The sequence below is a fragment of the Suricata suricatta genome, chromosome 10, assembly GCF_006229205.1.
Source record: "Suricata suricatta isolate VVHF042 chromosome 10, meerkat_22Aug2017_6uvM2_HiC, whole genome shotgun sequence".
NCBI classification, from domain to species: Eukaryota; Metazoa; Chordata; class Mammalia; order Carnivora; family Herpestidae; genus Suricata; species Suricata suricatta.
Genome location: NC_043709.1, coordinates 117,642,834 through 117,663,449, shown reverse-complemented (window position 1 = coordinate 117,663,449; position 20,616 = coordinate 117,642,834). Strand labels below are relative to the sequence as shown.

Below are 20,616 nucleotides of genomic sequence, written 5' to 3'. Positions count from 1 at the left end.
TAAATAAATGTAAAAAAAATTAAATGTTAAAATGGATAATGGAAGCATTATGTATTTTGAAAAGTAAGATGAATAAGAAAGGGATAAGCAATGAAAATACATTTTTGTTGAGGGAAAAGAAAGTAATTTTGTCTTAAAGTGAGACTGGTTGTTTAAAGAGAGAAGGCTTACAATAAAATCTGCATTGAGACTTGTGAAAAGTTTGTGAAGCGGAATCTTTGGGAAAATTTTATCCAAGGTTAGAAATGACAATAATTGAAATAAATGAATTTTATTTTTTGTGTTTTTATTTTTTGAGAGAGAGAGAGAGAGAGAGAGAGAGAGAGAGAGAGAGAGTGAGTCAGTCAATCCTAAACAGGCTCCACACTCAGCATGGAGCCCAATGCAAGGCCCAACATGGGATTCAACACAGGAGCTCAACCCCATGAGGTTGAGATCATGACCTGAGCTGAAACCAACCCAGGCACCCCAGAACAAATAGATTTTTAAAGTACATTGCTATAAAATTGAAATTTGGCTTTCTCTCTGCTAGACAGACAGTTTTCTTGGATTACTGCCCTGCTCTTAATAAGAACTTGTAATTAAAGTTTCTGTTTTGTCTTTATCAGGTATTTGATTACATGAAACAGTTAAAACTTATCAAAATTGAAGGAGCAAAGTTTTGCTAACAACGGGATAACCTGATGCTTTTGCCTTTTGAAACCATTGTTGCCAGCTTGGTTATATAAATAATGAAACAAGTTTTATAGTGACCTTTGATCCTATTTAGGCATGTGCTTTACCAGTGTGTGTGTGTACACTATGTTAGTTTGTTACAGACAGCTCTTTCCATGGCTATAAGTTTATTTCCCCACAAATCCGGTTCCCAGTCTCAAAATCAATAAGGCGGCATTTTAGCATTACACACATTTCTTCCTCCAAACACCTGTTTGATCAATCTCATTTATATCTTCTCTCTTCTCATCTTTGCTCCTTGGGTCCTGGTAGAGAATTTAGGAAGTTTCTTGTTCTATTCATTACAGTTTGGCTTGGGAAATGCTGCCTAAAGCAAAAGTTATTAATCATTGTAATTGTTTTTAAAACATAATCCTCATTTTAGAGATGAGAAGATTGTGCAACAGAAAAGGCAGAGTGTATTAATTGGAATTTATTATAAGCTGAAGAAATTAAATAAGTTGCATGAAATATCCAACTATCTCCCAGGTTCTTAAAAATATTTATTACTAACCTTGCTTAAGTGTTTTCTTCCACTTCCAGGATAGCAAGAATTATTGAGTTCATCTATGACCTTATTGATTTTCTGCCTGCTAGATCTATCCATTTCTGATAGATGGGGGTGGAAATCTCTAACTCCAGTAGAGAATCCATTGATTCTCCTTGCAATTCCATTAGATTTTTGTCTCATGTTGTTTGACATTCTATTGTCAGGTTCATACCCATTAGAGACTGTCATAACGCCTTGGGGAATGACTCCTTTACTATTATGTAATACTTTTATTTATCCTTGGTTACTTTAAAGTTTTTATTTTACCTTCACTTCTTCTCCAAAGCTTTCTTTCCCTTATGCAGATCTGAGTTTCTAATCTACATCATTTTTCCATTCTCTAAAAACTTAACACTTTTTTTTGTAAAGGTTTTCTTCAAAAAAAAATTCCCTCAATCTGTGTAAGTCTGAGAAAATCTTTATTTACTCTTCACTTTTAAAGGAAAATTTCAGAGTATGAAATCTAGGTTGGTAGTTTGTTGTTATTGTTGTTCCCTCCCCCCCCACAACATCATAATTATTTCACTCTACTTTCTTCTTGCTTGCATAATTTCCAAGAAGTCAAGGATAATCCTTACCTTTGTTAATCTGAAGGTAAAAGTGCCTTATCCTTCAGACGTCTCTCAGGATTTTACTTGATTTTCTGTGACTTGAAAATAATATACCTAGGGGGTGCTGTGTTTTGTTTTGGGGGGAGGTTGGGGTTTATCTAGCTTCATGTTTTCTGAGCTTCAGGTTCTGTGGTTTTGCATCCGACAGTAATGTGGGGGAAATTCTCAGTCATACTTATTCTGCTCCTTTCTTTCTTCTCCATGTGATATTCCCACTACAAACATCACACCTTTTGTTGTAAAGTCCTTGGATATTCTGTTGTGTTTTCTCAGTCTTTGTTCTCTCTGCTTTTCAGTTTTTGAAGTTTCTATTGTGATGGCCTCTAGCTCAGATATTCCTCCACTGTGTCCAGGTTACTAATAAGCCCACCAAAGCCATCCTTCATCTGTGTCACAGTGGGTTTCTTTGCCTTTATTTTATCTTTATTTTTACTGGATTACATGATTTTATTTTTATTCTCAAATTAGTTAACATAGAGTTAACTTGGCTTCAGGAGTAGGACCCAGTGATTCACCTCTTAAATACACCATCAAGTGCTCATCCCAACAAGTGCCCTCCTTAATGCCCATCACCCAGTTCCTCCATCCCCAGCAACCCTCAGTTTGTTCTCTGTATTTAAAAGTCTCTTGTGGTTTGCCCTCCTCTCTTTTTATCTTATTTTTCCTTCCCTTCCCCTCTGATCATCTGTTCTGTTTCTTAAATTCCACATGAGTACAATCATATATTTATCTTCCTGACTTATTTCACTTAGCATAATACCCTCTAGTCCCATCTATGTTGTTTCAAATGGAAAGATTTCATTCTGCTGAGTAATATTCCATTGTATATTTTTACCACATCTTAATCCATTCATCATCAGCTAATGGATCTGTGGGCTCTTTCCATAATTTCTCTATTCTTGATAGTGTTGCTATAAACATTGGGGTGCATGTGCTCTTTCAAATCAGTATTTGTACCCTTTTGGATAAATCCCTAGTAGTGAAGTCACTGGGTAGTAGGGTCGTTATATTTTTAACTTCATGAGGAAACTCCATACTGTTTTCCAGAGTGGCTGCACGAGTTTGCATTCCCAACAGTGGAATAGAGTTCACCTTTTTCCAAATCCTCACCAACAGTGTCGTTTCCTTAGTTGTTAACTTTAGCCATTCTGACAGGTGTAAGGGGGTATCTCATCCTGGTTTTTATTTGTATTTCCCTGATGATGGGTGATGTGGAGCATCTTTTCATGTGTCTGTTGGCCATCTGGATGTCTTCTTCAGAAAAGTGTCTATTCATGTCTTCTACCCATTTCTTCACTGGATTGTTTTTCAGGTGTTGAGTTTGGTAAGTTCTTTAGATTTTGGATACTAACCCTTTATCCGATATGTTACTTGCAAATGTATTCTTTCATTCTGTTGGCTTCCTTTTAGTTTTTTTGACTGTTTCCTTTGCAGTGCAGAAGCTTCTTGTCTTGTTGAGGTCCCAATAGTTCATTTTTGCTTTTATTTCCCTTACCTTCAGAGACATGTCAAGTAAGAAGTAGCTATGGCCAAGGTCAAAAAGGTTGATGCCTATTTTCTCCTGTAGGATTTTGATGGTTTCCTGTCTCAAATGTAGGTCTTTCATCCATTTTTAATTTATATTTATGTATGATGTGGGTGTTTTTTATTGCTAGGATTTCTTTCTGATTCTTTCTTAGGATCTCCATCTCTCTATTTGCCTTGCCCATCTTTTTTTGCATGTTCTTTTATCCACTAGGGGATTTAGCATATAGTTTTAAATTCCTGGTCTGATAATTCCAACACCCTTGACATGTCTCTGATGCTTTATCTGTCTCTTCAAATTATGGGGCTTTGTTTTGTTTTGGTGGGTTTTTTGTTTTGTTTTTTGTTGCTGTTCTTGCTGTTTGTTTGTTTTGCCTTTCAGTATGGCTGGAGATATTTTCTTAATAACTGAACATGATATATTGGGTAAAAGGAACTGATTTAATAGGTCTTTAATGTGGGGAAAGGGGAGGTATTCTATGGTTCTGTTATTCTGTCTTTTAATGAACGTGTACCTCTAGACTGTGAACTTCACAGTGTTTCCTCAGGTTTTTTTTCTCCCCCCTTATGTGAAACAGTTTAACTGGAAAGGGTTAGCACTGGAAATTTTCCTTCCATAAGCTCAGTTAGGCTCTGATAATACCCTGGCAGTTTAGCCTTTCATTAGCTGATGGAAGACCTTGTTAGGAAAAACAGAGTTTTCTGTGGTATTTATTTATTCTTTGTTAGAGAGAGAGAGAGAGAGAGAGAGAGAGAGAGAGAACACACATGAGTAGAAGAGAGAAGCAGAGGGAGAGACAGAATATTAAGCATACTCCAAGCTCAGTGCAGAGCCTGACAAGGGGCTCAATCCCACGAACCATGAGACCATGACCTGAACTGAAATCAAGAGTCGGATGCTCAACCAACCACCCAAGCACCCCTTTCTGTGATATTTCAAAATGGTATTTTCCCCTCCTCCTGTTGGAAGCAGGAAAAGATTTTCCTGCTATATTTATTAGGAACTTGGTCAAACTCCTTACCATATTATATTTATACACAATATTATAAATATTATAAATACCAATCTCAGGATATTATAGGGTATCCCTATAGGGGGGTTTCCTGAAGGTTTTCACTCAGGCTTGTCCACACGGCCACTCTAGTACTTCATCAACATCAATTCAGCTTCTCCTACCAGGTGCTGGTTCCTTTAGTGGATTCTCAGCTCTGAGTCTCAGCTGTGGTAATATGTGACTCCCTGGGTTCACTTGCCTCTCTCCGATCTTGGGACAGCAAGTTGCTCTGTGTCCTCTCCTCTTATGGATTCAATAAGAGCTACTAATCTTTTGGTCTGTTCAGTCTTTGCCTTCTTAGAATTGAGTTGTGACTTCCAGCTTGTCATATAACAAACAGGACAGTAGGAATTACAAAAACATCTTCCTATAATTTTACTGGCAAATCATAAAGTTAATAACGTAAGTGAAGATGTTCTAAACATGAGCATTATGTTACTAAGAGCTCATAAATTATAAAATTGTATTTAGGATACTTTTCATATTCTTTATTTTTAAATACATATGCATGATACAGCATACAGCCCATGAGTGATGAAAAACTAAAAATGTTTAAAAGAACCTAACTTGCAACATGTCAATAAGGATTTATATAAAGATTTAGCTCTCTAAGAAGACTTATTTGGGGCATCTGGGTGGCTCAGTCAGTTAAGCATCCAACTTGAGCTCAGGTCATCAGGTCATGATCTTAGGGTTTGAGTCCTGCATCGGGCTCTGTGCTGACAGCTCAGAGCCTGGAGCCTGCTTCGGATTCTGTGTCTTCCTTCCTCTCTTTCCCTCTGTCCCTCAAAAATAAATAAGCGTCAAAAAATAAAATTTTAAAAAGGAAAGCTTGTTTGACCAATACTCAAAAAAATCTCAGGAAACTTAATGTAAATGAGAGTAGGAATGATTCTGGCAACAAAGCTCTCAAGGACCTGCACTCCTAAAGGCACAGACCAAAGGAAGGCCGGTGCGCATCCCAGCTGAAGTCACAGCAATTCTGGGGCAAAGACTCTACACATTCTTTTTCTTTTCTTTGATTTTTTTTATTTAGAGAGTTCATGCACACAAGTGGGAGAGAGGCAGAAAGCCAGAAGGAGACAGAGAGTGAACCCTGGGCTTGATTTACAGGCCCTGAGATCAGAATGTGAGCCAAAATCAAGAGTCAGATGCTTAGCTGACTGAGCCACCCAGGCACCCCCTACACTATTCTATTACATAAAACTCTTAAAGAATTTCAAAGTATGCTAGGCATCAAACTCATGTCTTTCTTTATGGATTCATTCTTATAGTTAGCATAGGTCAGAAAAACTTAAATACACAAAATAACTTCTATGTTATTTGTAACTAATAAGGTGGAAAATGTTTAAACATATGGATGTTATCATTATTTCAATACCATTTTGGAGTTTAAAGACCACTATGATGAAAGTTAACTTTGGACACATGGGTGGCTCAGTTGGTTGAGCATCTGACTTCAACTCAGGTCATGATCTCATAGTTCAGGAGTTCAAACCCTATGTCAAGTTCTGTGCTGGTAGCTCTAAGCCTGCTTTAGATTCTATGTCCCTCTCTGTCTCTGCCCCTCCTCCACTTGTACTCTGTCTCTGTCTCTCGGTCTCTCTCTCTCTCTAAATAGTATATATATATTTTTAAAAAGTTAACTTTATCACAACTTCCAGGAAAAAAAAAAAAAACACTTACCCAACAATGAAGACTGGCCTAAAATAATCATTTTCAGTTTTTGAAATAGTTAAATAAACTTAAGAAGGCATCAAGACTAACATGATTTTTAAAACGGTTTAGTAGCCAGCCTACACTGATTTCTAATATTTCAAGGATACAGAATTTTCTACCATAATTCTGTAACCAAATGAACAAGATGGCATTTACAACCCGATTGCTGATTTAATTTTAAAATTACATTTGAGGGGCACCTGGGGAGCTCAATCTATTGAGCGAATCACATCATAATTTCATGGTTTTGTGGGTTAAAGCCCCATGTCAGACTCTGTGCTGATGGTACAGAATGTACTTGGGATTCTCTGTCTCTCCTCTCTCTGCCCCTCCCCATCTTGCTCTGCCTCTATCCCTCTCAAAATAAATAAATAAACTTTTAAAAATGAAATAAATGAAGCAGCAGAAAGAGAAATCAAGAAATTGATCCCATTCACGATTGCATGAAAAACCATAAAATACCTAGGAGTAAACCTAACCAAGGATGTCAAAGACCTATATGATGAAAACTATAGAAAACTTATGAAAGAGATCGAAGAAGACACCAAGAAATGTAAAAACATTCCCTGTTCATGGATGGGAAGAATAAACATTGTAAAAATGTCATTACTACCCAAAACAATCTAACATTCAATGCAATCCCCATCAAAATTGCACCAACATTCTTCTCAAAGCTAGAACAAACTATCCTCAAATTCGTGTGGAACCACAAAAGACCCCGAATAGCCAAAGTTATATTGAAGAAGAAAACCAAAACGGGAGGCATCACAATCCCAGACTTTAGCCTCTACTACAAAGCTGTCATCAAGACAGTATGGTATTGGCACAAAAACAGACACATGGACCAATGGAATAGAATAGAGAACCCCAAACTGGGCCCACACATGTATGGCCAATTAATCTTTAACAAAGCAGGAAAAAGTATCTGATGGAAAAAAGACTGCCTCTTTAGCAGGTGGTGCTGGGAGAACTGGACAGCAGCATGCAGAAGAATGAAACTAGACCACTTTCTTACACCATACACAAAAATCAACTCAAAATGGCTGAAGGACCTGAATGTGAGACAGGAAACCATCAAAATCCTCAAGGAGAAAGTAGGAAACAACCTCCTTGACCTCAACCGCAGCAATTTCCTACTTGACACATCCCCAAAGGCAAGGGAAATGAAAGCAAAACTAACTGTTGGGACCTCATCAAGATAAAAAGCTTCTGAACTGCAAAGGAAACAATCAAGAAAACTCATAAGCAACTCACAGAATGGGAAAAGATAGTTGCAAATGACATATCAGATAAAGGGCTAGTATCCAAAATCTACAAGGAACTCACCAAACTTCACACCCAAAAAACAAATAACCCAGTGAAGAAATGGGCAGAAGACATGAACAGACACTTCTCCAAAGAGGACATCCAGATGGCCCACAGGCCCATGAAACGATGCTCAACATCACGCACCATCAGGGAAACACAAATCAAAACCACACAGAGATACCACCTCACACCAGTCAGAGTGGCTAAAATGAACAAATCAAGAGACTATAGATGCTGGCAAGGGTGTGGAGGGATGGGCACCTTCCTACACTGTTGGTGGGAATGTAAACTGGTGCAGCCGCTCTGGAAAACCATGTGGAGGTTCCTCAAAAAACTATCCATAGAACTCCCTTATGACTCAGCAATAGCACTGCTTGGGATTTACCCAAGGGATACAGAAATGCTGATGCATAGGAGCACATGTACCCCAATGTTCATCACAGCACTGTGAACAATAGCCAAAACATGGAAAGAGCCTAAATGTCCATCACCTGATGAGTGGATCAAGAAGATGTGGTATATACATATATATAATGGAGTACTACATGGCAATGAGAAAGAATGAAATCTGGCCATTTGTAGGGAAGTGGATGGACCTTGACGGTGTCATGCTAAATGAAATAAGTCAGATGGAGAAGGATAGATATTATATGTTTGAACTCATAGGTCTAACAGGAGAAACCTAATGAGGACCACAGGGAAGAGGGAAAGAGAGTTGGGGAGAGAGAGGGATGCAAAACTTGAGAGACTATGACTATTGAATGCTGAAAATGAACTGAGTGTTGAAGGGGAAGGAGGAGCGGGGAAAAGAGGTGGTGGTGATGGAGGAGAGCACTTGTGGGGAAGAGCACTGGGTGTTGTATGGAAACTAATTTTACAATAAACTACTTAAAAATGAAATAAGGTAAAATTACATTTGAAACATTTCTGAAATTTACTCTTCCCAAGAATAGACTGCACACTTACAGTCTGAGAGTTCAGAATACTAAAGTTATCCTATATATATTTCAGACGTCTGGGATGTAAAAACCTTCATCATCATGTTTAGAATCTGAACAGTTATCTTAGTTACACATTATGAAATGTAGTAACTAATACAGTTGACCTTGTAGTGGAAAATTTAGCAGCACATGAAGGCAAGATTGTTATAAAGACCAACATCTAGAAAAGTCACTTGTATAAAAAATGATGAGTGTGGCCAAAAAACACATTTGTTGTTTTAAAAAATCCTACAAATCTGCTATATGAATCTCCATAATTTAAATTTTGTATTTCTTGTGAAATTTGCTACAGTTTTGAAGGTACATTTCCTTGGAAAGTTTGATTCTAACATATCAGTGGGGACAATACAATAAGCTGGCATGAGCTGTTCGGACTTCACATCACTGTGGTAAGATTTCTTATTCCGTAGCTTCCCGTGGGTGCCAGATGAGAAAAGCAGCAAACAGTCTTCTGTCCAGATGCCAATTCCTGTCGTTTCATGGAGCAATTAATGCCAGTGCCAGACAGGTGTGCCATCAGGAAGAAAATGAACACCTTTGTCTACAGCTGTGTCATCCATCAAACCAGTTTCTACCTTTCTAAATGCTATAATTTTTCCATTGATCACTATCTTCAGGAGCATGAAATATCAGTTTCATTTAAAAAAAACTCATAATTTTGAAAGACCATAACCTAATTTAATTCGTATTAAGACTCAACCATCAAATTCCTAAAATTAAGATCTCACTGTTCTTTTCAATTATTCATTTAATATAAATTTATTGAGCATATGCTATAAATAAAGCACATTTAGGAAGCTGAAAACACTGACCTGGAAGGTGGGGGGCAGGGGGCTACAGTGCATTGAGCATGTGTCTCCAGTTCCAAGCATTCGCCTTATTTATTTTATTTAAGTCCCACGACATTTCAATATAATAGTCATCATTCTTATTTTGGTTGATGAGAAAGTTGAAGTTCAGAGTATGATACTAAGCAAAGTACCACACTGTAAATAGCAGAGCTATTGCTGAATAATGACATGATGGAACCCTATACCACTACTAGGCTTCACACACACACAGACTCTCTCTCTCACTCTCTCTCGCTCTCTCTCTCCCTCCCTCCCTCCAACTACTATGGGATAAGAAAATTTATGTGTCTATGAGGAAATTCTCGAAGAGATCTCTTTGCCTATAGGTAGGCAGTTATGAAAAGAGGGCAGTCATCCATTTTGGCTTGATTTTTCTCGAGGTAGCATGGCATAGTTTATCAATTCTTTTAACTCCGTTCATCTAAATATGAATGTCCTGGGGCACCTGGGTGGCTCAGTGAGTTAAGCATCAGACTTCCACTCAGGTCATGATCTCATGGTTCAGTTTGTAAGTTTGAGCCCCATAGCAGACTGCACTGACAGCACAGAGCCTGCTTCAAATTCTCTCTCTCTCTCTCTCTCTCTCTCTCTGCCCCTCTGCTTCTCTCTCTTTATCTCTCTCTCAAAATAAATAAATGAATAAACATTTAAGTATGAAATGCCCTGTGGAAGCCAATTTGCCATCCGAAGGAAGAGGGTTCTGCCGTCAAATAAGTATGATGAATCCTATAAATTATATCCTTCTTTGGGAGATTTAAATACACACTAGTGTATTATTAACACACTAACTCTGAGAATTCCCACCGTATGGAAACTATTACTTTATATAACAAAAAAAATATTTTCAACTTATCTAAGGAAGCTATGTATTTTTTTTACTTATTTGTTTAGTAGAACCAAGAATATCATATGGATTACTACAATGGTGATGCCCAGAACAAGGTTTATAATTTGAGAAATAAGTTTCCAGGTCTAAATGGGGTACTTTCTTGGCTGTGTGACTTTGGAGATTGCATTAGTTTCTTAGCACTCCCATAATAAAGTAAAACAAAAAGGACACCTTAAACAACCAAGATTTATTCCCTCCAAGTTGCTAAGGCAAGAAGCCTGAAATCAGTGTGTCCACAGTACCCCCATCTCCCTGATGGCCCTTCCCGGTCTGCCTGTATTTCTCCCGCTTACCAGCAACCTGAGCATCCCTCAGCTGGCCTTGTACATACATCCCTCCCTTCCCATGGCATTCTTCCCTGGGTGTTCCCACACCATCTCCCCTCTGGTGTCGCTGTCCCAATTTCCTTCCTCTTAAAAGAATGCTAGTCATGGGGGTAGGGCTTATTTTAGTCTAATATGAGCTCATTTTAAGTCCATACATCTGCAAAGGTCCTGCTTCCAACTAAGGTCATGTACACAGGTTCTTGGTGGACATGAGTTTGGGGGAGGCACTATACAGAGCTGGGATGTTTCTATATTTTTATGTTACTCTCCTGGACTTTTGAGATATATCATCATATCTTCATAAAACAATTACAATTTAGTGTTACTATATTTTATGCCTTATGTAGTGATTAGAATCAGAACAAGAGTATTAAGTAATAATATCAATACTAAATACTCTTGATCTGACCTTGGTTTGAATGAGAGTACTTCCATTGCTTTCTTCACATTTAATCATCTGTAAGATGTTAAACTTTTCTCATTCTATATAAATGGTGTTAAATTTAAATAAGTATTTTCAGCAACTATCAGTTATGATATTTTTAGTGTTTTATCTGGTTACATGAATAGTATGTTACTTACCTTATTTTCTTTTAATTTTTAAAAATGTTTTATTTACTTTTGATACAGAGAGAGACAGAGCATGAGAGGGGGCGGGGCAGACAGCAGGAGACACAGAACCGGAAGCAGGCTGCAGGCTCTGAGCTAGCTGTCTGCACAGAGCCTGATGCGGGGCTCGAACCCACAAATGTGAGATCTGACCTGAGCCGAAGTCGGAGGCTCAACCGACTGAGCCACCCAGGCGTCCCTGTTACTTCCTTTAAATAGGGGTAAGATCTTCACCTCAAAGAGTATGATATAAGGATTCTGATGCTGAATTTGATTTGCTAGCATTTTAAGTTCTTCTACATTTATATTCACAGGCAGTTTGAACTATAGTTTTCTTACTTTTCTAATTTTTGAAGGCTTCATTATCAGTGATATATTAGCTTCATAAAATAAATTTAGTCATTTTATATGGTTAGAATAGCTTATTTGGTCATTATCAGTTCATTAAAATGTGATAGAACTCAGTAGTATCTATCTTGAAAGACAAAATTGAAGGACATTTGTTGATAACTTTATTTGATAGTTAATGGTCTATTCAGGTTTTCTGCTTCATTACTTAATTTTGGTCATTTTCTCATAGAAAATTAACTATTTCAGTGACATTTTCAAATTTACAAAGAGTTATTGGTCTTTTTACAGTTACTAATTTCCCTTTTACAAGGCTACATTTATTTAAATGTTTTTCCTCCTTTTTTAAAACTAAAATTTGGTGTTTTATCTTTTGTCTACTTTAAGAAATAACATATTTTTGTATTTATGATTTGAATTGTTTTTGTTTCCTAAACTATTACTTCTTTCTCATGCATATTTTTCTTTTTTTTAGTTTCTTAGTATTACTTCATTTCTTATAAATTTTTATTATTAAATAAATTCATACTTATAGAAAAGTTGTAAGGGCAGCACAGCACCAGAAACCCTATTGATATTTAAATAATAGAAAGGACTAACTGTGGTGAATAATAAATTTATTCTAAAATATCAACAACTTGGAAGAAATCAGAAAATACCTGTAAAAAAACCCTTAAAAATGAAACAAATCTAAATGACACTCTATTGCCAAAATTGAATTCAAAATATAACTTTTTCCCCCAAACCAAACTTTAATTTCAGGTGGATTTATGGGTAAAATCTATTAAGCGTTTAAGGGTGAAATCATACCAACTAACACAAACTCTCAAAGGACATCAGGAAAAGAGAATTCTTCGCAACTCTCTTGACGAAGTCAGTAGAATGCCAATACCTGAAAGCCAGACCACCAACGGCTAGGACAGGAATTCAGAGACCAATATCACCCAGGAACATAGGTGCCAAATCTTCAACAATACATTTTATCAGGAAATGTGCTTGACCTAATGCTCAAAAATCAAATAATGTAAATCATCACTTCAACACAAAAGGGAAAAAATCATATGATGCCTTCATGTAGATGCAGGAAAGGCACTGATAATTCAATAATTCTTTATGGTAAAACCTTGGTGGTGTCATGCTAAGCGAAACAAATCAGACGGAGAAGGACAGATACCATATGTTTCACTCATAGGTCTAACAGGAGAAACCTAACGGAGACCCATGGGGAGGGGAAGAGGGAAAGAGAGTTGGGGAGACAGAGGGATGCAAAACCCGAGAGACTATTGAATACTGAAAATGAATGGAGAATTGAAAAGGGAAGGGGTGGGGGAAGGGAGGTGGTGGTAATGGAGGAGGGCACTTGTGGGGAAGATCCCTGGGTGTTATAAGGAAACCAATTTGACAATAAACTATTAAATAAATTAATAAATAAATGAATAAATAAATAAATAAAAACTTAAAAAAAAAAAGAATATTGGGACATATCAGTATCCTGCCTCCATAATGTGCAGAGAAGGACCCATGATTATATCTGTGGTATTCTTGTTTACACACTGAATATTTTATCTAGTTATAAGACAGAGATTATGACTGTGATATGACTATAATTGTGAATATTGCTATTTTTATTCTAATTCTACCATATTTTATTTCATGTATTTTAATGTTCTATTATACATGCACATTTCTGACATAATATATAATATAACTGGCTGCTTTATCATAATACAACTTTCCTTTTATCATTTGTAATTTTTAAAACTCCTGTATCAATTTAGATACTCTGTATATATTATATTTACTATTTTAACAGAAAAATTTTATTTAACTTTAAAAATTTTTTTATTTATCAAAAAATAAAACTTAACTAATTTTATTTAATCTCAGAATAAATTTCTGAGAGAGAGCGGGGAGGAGAGGGACTGAGAGACGAGAGACAAATCCCAAGCAGGCTCTCCATTGCCAGCACAGAGCCTAGTGTAGGATTCAATCCCAAGAACCATGAAATCATGCCTGAGACAAAATCAAGAGTCAAATGCTTAAATGACTGAGCCACTAAGACATCCCCAGAACCATTTCAAATATAAAGTCAGTGATAGTTTGAAAGTAAGAGGTTGGAAAAATATTTATCAAATTGTGGTACCATGTTTTTTAGCCAGTCAGAAATGTTAACATTTCAGTTTGTGGGTTGAGCTCTGTGTTGGGCTCTGCCCTGGACTCCCTCTTTCCTTCTCTCTCTGCCCCTCTCCTGCTCATTCTATCTCTCTCAAAAATATATAAACATTTTTAAAAAATTAAGGGGAGGTGAAAGCAAAAGTGTAAAATTTACTAATTATAAAAAGTTAAGTTGTGTTAGCTTAAAAAAAGGTGCTAAAGTTTAAGAAATTTTATTTTGACCTCATGGTAACCACAAAGGAAATTCAGTGGTAAAAACACAAGAGAACACAAAAAGATGTCAAAGCATACTGATATCAAAAGACATTAAAACACAAAAGAGACAGGATAAGAAAGAACAGTGGATCTACAAAATACACAGAAAACAATGAGCAAAATGTCAATAGTAAGTACTAACCTAGAGTAATGTAAATGGACTACATCCTCCAATTTAAAGACTTAGAAAGGCTGAATGGATTAAAAAAAAAATCTAACAATATCCTGCCTGAAAGATTCATTTTAGTCTTAAAAACACATAGACTGAGATTAAAGTGATGGAAAAAAGATGTTTCAAGTAAATGATAATAATAATAATAATAAATTTAATAATAAAGCAAGGGTAGCTACACTTCTATCAGTCAAAATAGATTTTAAACTAAAACTGGTACAAAAAAAGAAAAGATAATTATGCAATTATAAAGGGTTAAATACACCAAGAAGATATCACACTGCAAATATTTACGGGTCTGAAATTGCAGCACGTAAATATGTAAAACAGTTACAGAGCTAAAAGGAAAAATAAACAGTAATACAATAATACACAGCCACTTCAATACCAGCTCTTAAAAATCAATAATCTAGAGAGAGAATCAATAAGGAAACAGTGGACTTGAACAATACTACATACCAAATGGACCTAACAAACATATATAACATGTACTATACAACAGTAAACTACAGTTATTTCAAGTGCACATAAAACACTTTCTAAGATAAACCACAAAACAAATCTTAGTGAATTCAAGAAGACTGCAGTGTATTTTTTTGACTAGAATAGCATGAAATTGGAAATTAAGAACAAGAGAAAAACTAGAAAATTCATGAACACATAGAAATTAACTCTCCCTTGAATAAGCAATAATTCAGACAGCAAATTAAAAGGGAGATAAAGTTTCTTAAGACAAACAAAAATTGAAACACAATGTACCAGAACTTGTGAGATGCACAAAAAGCAAGTATCAGAGTGAGGCCCATAATACCTACACTAAGAAGCAAGAAGATATTAAATAAACACCTTTATCAGACTAGGAAAAAAACAGACAAGTAGGCCAATGGATTAGAATTGAGCCCCCAAAAATAAACGCAAACACATAGGATTAATTAATTTTTGACGAGGGGGCCAAGAATATACAATAATGAATTGTCTCTTCAATAAGTGAAGAGACAATTGGGGCAACTGAATATTCACATATAAAAGAATGAATTGGACCCATATTTTACACCAGTCACACAAATTAACTCAAAATGGATTAAGGACTTATTGTAAGATCTGAATCCAAGATATTCTTAAAAGAAAACATACAAATAAAGCTACTTGGCATGAGTTTTGGTAATCAGTTTTTGGATATGACACCAAAAGTGCAAACAAACAAATAAATTTAAAAAAATAGTGGGACCACATCAAATATAAAAGCTTCTGTACATGGAACAAAACCACCAACAAATTTAAAAGACAACCTACAGAATGGGAAAAAATAGTTGCAAACCAATTATCTGACAAAGGGTTAATATCCACAGTCTATACAGAAGTCCTACAACTTAATAGCAAAAACCAAATATCCCAGTTTAAAAATAGGCAAAGGATCTGAACAGACATTTTTCCTAAGAAGCTATAATAAAGGCCATCAGGTACATGCAATCATGCTCAACATCAATCATCATTAGAGAAATGCAAATATCACAATGAGATATCCTCTCATGCCTACAGAATGCCCAATATCAAAACAAAAACAAAAACAAGAGATAATAAATCCTGGCATGAATGTAGAGTAAAGGGCAACTATGTGCAATGTTGGTGAGATGGAAAATTGTTACAGACAGTATGGAAAACAATATAGAGGATTTTCAATAGATTGAAAATATAACTATATGACCCAGCCATTCCACTCCTGGAAATATATCCAAAGGAAACAAAACATTAACTCAAAAAGATAACTGCACCCATGTGTTCACAGTATTATTTATAATAACTAAGTGCCCATCAATGGACGAATGAATAAAAAACCTGTGCGTGTGCAGGCGCGTGAACACACAAGAATAGTATATAGTTATAAAAAATTAGGAAATCCGGGGGCCCATGAGTAGTTCAGTTGGTTAAGTGTCTGACTTGATTTTGGCTCAGGTCATGACTCAAAGTTCATGAGACTGAGCCTAGTGTTGGGATCTATGCTGACAGTGCAGAGCCTGCTTGGGATTCTCTCTCTTGCTGCCTCCTCCTCCTCCACCTCCCCTCCCCCATACACTCTTTCTCTTTCCTTCTCTCTCTCTCTCGCTCGCTCGCTCATAAAAATAAGTAAAACATTTAAAAATAAACATTTTTAAAAACAGGAAATTCTACCATTTGTGACAACAAAGATAGACTTTGAAGGCATTTTGCTGAAGGATGTAAGTCAGAAAAAGACAAATCCAACATGATCTCACCTTTATGTCAAATGTAAACAAAACAAAAATTCATAGAAAAAGAGATCAGACATTTTGGTTACCATAAGTAGAGGGTGGAAGGAGAAAGAATCGGAGGAAGGTGATCAAAATGTATAAACTTCCAATTATAAGAGAAACAAGTAAGAGTAATGTAAGTATAGCATGATGACTATAGCTAATAACACTGAATGGTATACAGAGAAGTTCTTAAGATAATTAAGTTTTCCTTGTAAAAATATTTTTTCCTTTTTTCCTCTTTTCTTTTCATTTTATCTGAAATAAGAAGATAGAGGCACTTGGGTGACTTAGTCAATTAAGCATCTGACTTGGGCTCAGGTCATGACCTAATGGTTCCGGCATTCAAGCGCCACACTGAGCTCTCTGCTGTCAGAAGATGCTCTGTCTTCCTCTCTCTGCCCGTTCTCCCACTCCCTCTCCCTCCCCTACTCTCTCAAAAACAAACATTTCAATAAAATAAAATAAAATAAAATAAGAAGGCAGATGTTGGCTGAAACTGGTGTGGTAATCATTTCACAATATATGTAAATAAAACCATCATGCTGTACACACTAAACATAAAAATGATGTAGGTCAATTATTTCTTAATATAAGTGGAAAAACTTGATTTGTGATAGAATGAAGATATGGGGAAGGTATGTAACCATGCAACTAGATTATCTGCTTATACTGATTATATTAGTTTGGGTAGGCTTGATGATTGGTAGATACTATGATAATGGAAGTTTAATATCAGGAAGTGGCAAATCCTACCTCTCAGTTTAAATGTAAATAGATGAGATAGGGGTCATCTGAATGACTGCAGGTCGGGAATACATTGAAAACCACTGTCTTGTTAAAAGTAATTCCAAACCTGTATTTCCATCATTTTCTGAAAATGACACTCGGTGATTGCCCATTACCCACTTATTATTAAATCTAATGGAGATTTCTCAGTACTTATTTGATGTTTGCATCTTTGACAATGTTGGCTACCTCTTCCTTTCAGAATTATAATTTTCCTGTCTTCTAGGACACCAGGCTCTGGGTTTCTCTCTTTCCTTTTCCTTCTAGTTACTTCCTTTCTCTATCTCTTATAAACATCTTCCTCATAAATACTGGTATATTCAGGTATTGATCCTGTCCAATTTCTTCTCTTCCCATTGTATATACCCTCATCTGATATTATCCATTTAATTATTTTCATTATCATCATATGTTGATGGTTCCCACTTTTATGTCTCCTGCAGAAATGCCTTTCCAAGCGTGAGATCTATTTAGCCACGTGTTTATTGGACAGATCTCCATTTGGAAGACCCACACATATCTCAAACTCAAATCAAAAAGTGAAATAAGGTCCTTTAAAACCACCTCATTCTCTTATTTCACTAACTAAGAAGAGTAAATGAAACTTCCAGTTACTCACTTATCCTACCCAGAAATCCTCCAGAGTTAACAATCACATTTATATATTTTTCTCTTCTAAACATGTTCATTTCCATCTTCATTGAATACACCCTGAAACTATTATGTCTTTAGTAGAATACTGACAGAGTTTCCTGACTGATCCCCACACCTTCATAATTAATGTCATCTACACTACTGTCAGAGTGATTTTTCTAAACACTAAATTTTAGGGACGCCTGGGTGGCTCAGTCAGTCGAGCATCCGGCTTCAGCTCAGGTCATGATCTCACAGTTTGTGGGTTTGAGCTCCGTGTCAGGTTCTGTGCTGAGAGCTCAGAGCCTGGAGCCTGCTTCAGATTCTGTGTCTCCCTCTCTCTCTCCCTGACCCTCCCTTGCTTGCATTGTCTCTCTCTCTCAAAAATTAAAAAAAAAACAAAACACTAAATTTTATATTATTTCCCTATTTAAAATCCTAAAATGACTCTCTGTAACTCCAATTAAAGTATACATTTCTTAACATGGACTACTATATTCCCCTCCTTGTCTCTCTGAACTCATTTCTAGCTATTCTACCCTCTTAATCTAAATGCTCCAGATGCTAATATTTCCCACAAACTCACCAGGTGATCTCTCTTTCCTTTGGGTCTTTACTACTATCTTTGTAATTCTTACTACCTGGAATCTTTCTTATTTATTATTTATTCATACAAATTCCTACTCATTGTTCTTAGTCATGATCAACATAAGACTAATTAAAAGAATAAAAACTAAACTCCTAAAATTCTTAGGCTATATGAATCTGTTACCATAGAAGAAAAAAAAGAGGGGGATACTGAATATTGTGATGGTCTAATCCTACTTAGGGTACTGTGGTATTTTCTGAACACTTAATTCCCATGTTTCAGAGAAATGTCGAGAACTGAAACCATACATTGAAGGGAAGACTATAGAATAGAGGTCTAAAATCATGCACATATGATGTTATTAAAAATTCAAGAATATTTATACAGACACTATGACTACAAACACAAGAAAGAAGAATAAGAAAAGATGCACAGAATCAATGGTACCTGTTGCCAATTCTTAAAGTTTTTTCATGGAGGATTACAAGTAAAAAGAAAGATTATCATAAAAACCCATACTGTAGAAATATGAAAACATTGATTCAATATTAGGAAAAACATTATTATAACAAGGGTTTTTCTTAGATGAAAAGAGGCAGTGTACTATTTCTTATGAAAGTATTTAAGCAGGAATTGGGTGATTCTCCCTCTCCACCTACCTTGTCTGTTAGGTTAGGAAAGTTACATAAATGATGCCTTTATTGGTTAGTGACTCATTTGTTACTAGAAGTAGCAATTTAAATGTTGGGGATGATCCACCAACAAACATGTCCTAGTGGAGTTCTCTCATTTTAATAGAATGTGGTATGTGCTAGGATGGAGATAAACAATTTATGATGAATTGTCATATATTGAGCAAAAATGAGTCCTTCACAGAAATCTTAGTTTTGGATCCTATTCCAAAGAGGTTGGATTAACTTCTTTTACCCTCTCAAACTCTAAGATTCCTTGTTTTTATAATTCACCTACTTGAACTCTGAATCATATTTTGACAAATTACTTACATTGTATTTATAAAAGGGCTCATAGCTATGTTTGCTCTAAATTAATTGGCATTTTCAATTTTAAAAAATGATTATCCAAGAAAATAGAAGATATAAATTACTCATACTAGGAATGAAACAGGATAAATCAAACCTTGTGGGTATCAAGAAGACAAAATAAGAATGATATAAACAGCTCTAGATGCACATTAGACAACTGAGATGAAATGGACCTATTTTTGGCAAAGCAAAGACTTCCCCAATACAAAATAATCTGCACAAATTCATAACTATAAAGGAAACTGAACTCAGAATTTTAAAAATCCTGAAAAATAAATCTCTAGGCTCAGATTTGTCACTGGAGATTTCTACCAAATGTTCAAGGTACAAAGACCAGAAAGGAAGATTTAAAACAGTCCCAATTTTCAGATGATATGTCTACAGAGGAAATCTAGAGAATGTATTGTAAAACTCAGAAAACTAATAAATGAGTCAACAAGGATGAATGACACGAGTTCAGTATATAAAATTATCTGTATTTCTATATACCAACAATGAACCCATAGACACCAAAATTAAAAATGTAATAGCACTGGGACACCTGGGTGGCTGAGTCCATTAAGCCTGCTTCGGATCCTCCGTCTCCTCTCTCTCTGCCCACCCCACCCAGTCCAGCTCACACTCCTACATGCACTTGAGTGCACTCTCTCTCTTTCTCTCTCTCGCTCTCTCTCTCTCAAAAATAAATTAAAAAAAACAAAAATGTGATAGTATTTATAATCCTTCAAAAAATGAAATACTTAAGTACTTATTTTATAGAATATTCTAAGAGGCCAAGGACAAGTCATCCCAAGATGGGCCACTTTGGCAGGAACATTATTTTGTATTAAAAACAAAACCCCAGCAGATTCAAGGAAAGCTCTCTACCTTTTCTCCCTCAGCTGCCTGCTTGTACTATGAAGAGAGCTATTAACAGAGATTCCCCCTTACCTAGGAAACTCACCTACACAAGAAGGCAACCTTTGCTTTCCAAACATCTCCTCCCACTTTCCTGAGAATGTTCTTTCTCTGCTTTGCAAGCTCAAATCTCTATCCATCTCCTCAGCTCACATAAGCATCATGTTGCCTCACTGTTTGTAGAATTTCCATGTTTGTGTTGGTTGCTGTACATGCAACAAAATTTGATTTTCTCCTGATAATGTGGAAAAATATCTTGACCTAAACTTCACATCTTAAATAAAAATTTAA

At 36.0% G+C, this 20,616-nt stretch overlaps 1 protein-coding gene across 1 annotated transcript in view; it reads right to left on the bottom strand.

The window, feature by feature from the left end:
- MALRD1 (MAM and LDL receptor class A domain containing 1) overlaps window positions 1–20,616 on the bottom strand; it is a 759,741-nt gene that overhangs the window by 423,662 nt on the left and 315,463 nt on the right. The window lies entirely within an intron of this gene.